Source organism: Nannospalax galili, unplaced genomic scaffold (genome assembly GCF_000622305.1).
Source record: "Nannospalax galili isolate Female #2095 unplaced genomic scaffold, S.galili_v1.0 scaffold612, whole genome shotgun sequence".
In the NCBI taxonomy this organism is placed as follows: Eukaryota; Metazoa; Chordata; class Mammalia; order Rodentia; family Spalacidae; genus Nannospalax; species Nannospalax galili.
In genome coordinates, this window is record NW_008333388.1 from 1,842,664 (window position 1) to 1,847,515 (window position 4,852).

General features: G+C 43.9%; 1 pseudogene; it reads left to right on the top strand.

The window, feature by feature from the left end:
* Window positions 1-378: 378 nt before the first annotated feature.
* On the top strand, window positions 379-1,651 carry LOC103730021 (annotated as a pseudogene).
* Window positions 1,652-4,852: the final 3,201 nt, after the last annotated feature.

Here is a 4,852-nt window from a genome sequence, read left to right on the forward strand (position 1 = left end):
AGGGATGGTACTTTCCACAGTGGGCTGGGGCTGGGCCCTCCCACATCAATTAGCAATCAAGAAAATGCCCCACAGACATGGCCACAAGCAAATTTGATGGAGGAAATTCCTTTATTAAAGTTTCCTCTCTCTTCCCAAGCGATTCCAGTTTGTATCAAGTTCACACATGATATCTGTGGTCACTTTTGTTTTTAATATTTGATAATTAATGTTTTGATAAAATATTTGAGGCCCAAAGATCAATTGCTTTTTTAAATAAAGATCTAGCATAACACTTTTTCTTTGAAAAAGAAAATTTGTCTTCCTACCACTCCCCTCGGTGTCCACAGAACCATCTGTTCATTTCCTGCGCAGTGACCCAGTGGCCAGAAATTCACCATGTCTACTCTCAAGATCCATGCCAGAGAGATCTTTGACTCTCATAGGGATTCCACTGTTGAGGTTGATCTCTACACCTCAAAAAGTCTCTTCCAAGGGGCTGTGTCCAGTGGTGCCTCAACTGGTATCTATGAGGCCCTGGAACTCCAGGATAATTATAAGATGCGCTGTATGGGGAAGGATGTCTCAAAATTTGTTGAACACATAAGTAAAACAATTGCACCTGTTCAGGTTAGCAAGAAACTGAATGTCATAGAACAGGAGAGGATTGACAAACTGATGATTGAAATGAACAGGACTGGAAATAAATCTAAGTTTGGTGCAGATGCCATCCTGGGAGTATCCCTGGCTGTCTGCAAAGCCAGTGCTGTAGAGAAGGGTGTTCCCTGTACCAACACGTCGCTGACTTGGCTGGTAACCCCGAAGTCATCCTGCCGGTCCCAGCTTTCAGTGTGATCAATGCTGGCAACAAGCTGGCCATGGAGGAGGTCATGATCCTCCCCAAGGGTCTGGGAAGCCATGCACATAGGAGCAGAGGTTTATCACAACCTGAAGAACATCATCAAGGAGAAATACAGGAAAGATTCCACCAATGTGGGTGATCAAGGCAGATTTGCGCCCAGCATCCTGGAGAACAAAGCAGCCCTGGAGTTGCTGAAGAATGCAATTGGGAAGGCTGGCTACCCTGAGAAGGTTCTCATTACATGGATGTAGGTGCCTCTGAGTTCTTCAGGTCTTGCAAATACGATTCAGACTTCAAGTGATGCCAGCAGATACATCATACCTGACCAGCTGGCTGACCTATATATAAGTCCTTCATCCGGGACTATCCAGTGCTGTCCATTGAAGACCCCTCTGACCAGGATGACTGGGAAGCTTGGTAGAAGTTCACAGCTAATACAGGCATCCAGGTCATTGGGGACAATCTCATAGTGACCAAGCTGAAGAAGATTACCCAGGCCATGGACGGGAAGTCCTGCAACTGCTTCCTGCTCAAAGTGAACCAGATTGGCTCTGTGTTCAAGTCTCTGCAGATATGTAAGCTGGCCCAGTCTAATGGTTGGGACAGCATGGTGTCCCAACACTCTGGGGAGACAGAGGATACCTTCATTGCTGATCTGGTGGCGGGCTATGCACTGGGTAGATTAACACTGGTGGGCCTTATTGGTCCCAGTGTCTGGCCAAGCACAATCAGATCCTCAGAATCAAGGAGGTACTGGGCAACGAGGTCAAGTTTGCTGTCAGGTCCTTCAGAAATCCCCAGACCAAGTAAATGATGGGCCAGCCATCCCTGGAGCCCTTAGTCACCACTGGCTGCTTAAACCTTGTCCCTGATGCCACTGAGGTGGCTCAAAGATGGCCCAGTGTTTGCCAGGCCTCCGTAGTTAGCTCCCTCTCCTACAGCTGCTTCCTTAGAAGTCACACCTGACCACCTGGAGCTCTGTTGGAAACCCTAGCTCTGATCATGTGATTGGTCCAAATCACTGTTTGTCCCACTTAGTGTCAGGAGCCCTCATCCCTCCAGTGTAAACTCCAAGGTGTCCACAGACAAGATTCCCAGTGGTTCTTTGTGCAAAATGAAAGTCTCGGTGACTCGTAAAGAATATAAAAATAAATAAATAGATAAAATTTATCCAACGTCTAAAAGAAAGAAGAAAATTTAATGAACATCTAATGTCTTCTATGCCCTTTACAAAATTTCTCATTTAATCTTCAAAACAAGTTTTCAAGGTGGATTTCATCCTCATTTTCCAAATTTTGAAATGAGTTCAAAGAACTCAGATAAAGTTTCTAAGGTAAGGAGTCCAGATCTGTTCAATATTTCCAGTGCCAAATTGAACATTCATCAATAAGCCATGAAACCATAGTCATCTCATAATTCATATATAAAATTAAGTTGTGTTCACATGAAATATATTGCATTTGATGCTAAACATCCTTTACCTGGCTCATTCTAAAGCTCTAGTTAGGAATCTCGTCATTGTGTGTTTTACACATGTCCTCTCAGAAGATTTGATGGGTAAGCGGAATCATGCAACCAAGGGAGGAGGAGCTACAATAGATATATATACACACACACACGAATGTGCATGCATGTGCATGCATAGCTTGTACCTACACCCTACATGTGATTGCACTTGGTTTCTTCCTCCCTAAATTAGACTTCCTGGAGCACTCAAAACCAATAGGATGTACATAGATATATGGAAAGATTTATGTAAGGCTTAGCCTACAGGATTATGGAAGCCAATAACTCCCATAATCTATTGTGTAGATGGTGGCCTAAGAAAGCCTGTAGTGTCATCCTAGCCCAGAACTGGGTATGCTGGCTCATGCCTGTATTCCCAGCACTCCAAAGATAGAGGCAGGTGATCAGGAGTTCAAGTCTATTCCTCAGCTGTATAGTAGGTTTGAGGCCAGCCTATGCTATATAAAATGTTGTCTCCAAAAAACAACGATGACAACAATGATGATAGTAACAATAATAGTTTCAGTACAAACTTTAAAGCTAAGAGCCAGGAAAGCTGATGGTGTAAGTTCCAGTCAAAATCCAAAGACCAGGGCCAGTGAGATTGTTCAGTGGATAAAGGTGCTTGCCACCAACCCTGGTGACTGACTTTTGATCCCTGAACTGAAATGGCGGAAGAAGAGAACCAACTCCTGCAAGTTGCCCTCTGACCTCCACACTCACAGCGTGGCACTCAAGGCCCCCCACACAAATTAATTAACTAAGTGTCAATGTTTGAGAAGATGGACAACCATGTTCCGGAAGAGAGCGTAAATCCTTCCTCTGATTTTTGTTCCATTGAGGACCTCAATGTGCTGCATGATGCTTCCCAACATCATTGAGGATGGACCCTCTTTACTCAGTCTACCAATGCAAACCCCAAGTTCTCCCAGGTCCCACAATCTGGACCCAGTAAAGCTGCCACAAAATTAACCATCTATGGTGGTTTGAATGAGAATGCCCCCCCATAGGCTCCAAGTATTTGGACATTTTGTTCCCAGTCCTGGTGCTGTTTGGGGAGGTCTTAGAAGGTGTGGCCATGCTGGAGGAAGCACATCACTGGGGGTGGGCTTAGAGAGTTCTTAAGCCTTGCTGGATCTGCTGTCTCTCTCTCTGCTTCCTGTGCCTGCTTGAAGATGTGAGCACTTAGCTTCTGCCCCTCCTCCAGCACCTCTGCCACCACACTCTTGCCCCTTTGGAACTGTAAGCTAAATAAACTCTTCCTTTTACAAGTTCCCTTGGTCACAGTGTTTTATCACAGCAACAGAAAAGTAACTAATACATCATCAAAGTCCCTACGCACCCAAACCAGTACACTCCCAACTTGGAACATACTCCTTACCACCCCTTCAGAACCTGTTATCAAGGATTACAGGAACTCAGGGCCCCCAGCAAATCAGGACCACCCAATATCCCATCTCCACAAGTAATTTCACCCAACAATGCACTTCACTGATTTGATTTCCTTTGTCATATTCTCATTGTGATTCCAAACAGTCTTAAATAATATTAAACCAGACTGAGAATGTGTTTGGAGATCATATAGAATAGAACTGAACGTAAAAAGACATGTCAGTTATCACAGACGTGACTTCATCTTTTCCCTGCTATGGTGGCATTTGAAAGTTTCCTGTTACTCATTTAGATCCCAATCTCTGAGCTTCCCTCTCCTTTCTTCAAACAGATTTTCCTCAGCAAAATAACCCTTCAGTCACTACCAAGGACAGCCTGGTATGTGGGCTACAACAGATGCACAAGACAGGCTCTACAGGCATTTTAAAGGGTTCAGTGTCAAGATAAAATTTGTCTAATGCGGCATTTCCTCTCAAGTGCAATTTATCATCCTTTAGATGTTGAATTCCTTATAAATATTAGATTTCCTTTTTTGGCAAACCTAGTTTGTTATTCTACCCTTGGTTCGGGACAAGCTTTGAAATTGAATTGACTGTTTGGCTGCTCTTATCAATTCAGTTTCTTTACTTTCAATTCGATTTTTCCCCCTTTGCCTTGAAATTCTACACATATTCTAACACTTTGAAAAACAATGTCAATTAGAATTTGACCCTTTTGTGGAAGCTGTTTGTTCCAAAATGCCTTTTAGCACATCTCTTGATGGACTTATGTCCTAAGAAAACCAATATAGACTACAAAGTCTTCCTGTTTGTGCCCAAGGTGTAACAATATCTCTGGTGTCATGAGGCCTTTGCAGGGACTGAGCAAAGAGGCCTCAATGCTTTTAAAGTTAGGAAGTCCGATGACAGTAGAATACTGATACGCAAAAGCTGTCACCTATGCCAGCTAGATGTGGCAGCCCAGGAAAAGGTATGGTCACAGCACAGAGCTACACAGTGACTGTCAGGTCCTGACTCGTAAGGACACCAGTTCATACTGCAGTGGCATGTCCAATGAGGCTGACAAAGCCAGATCCTCCTAAGAATCAGGAACACCAGTGTGTAAACAATGGAC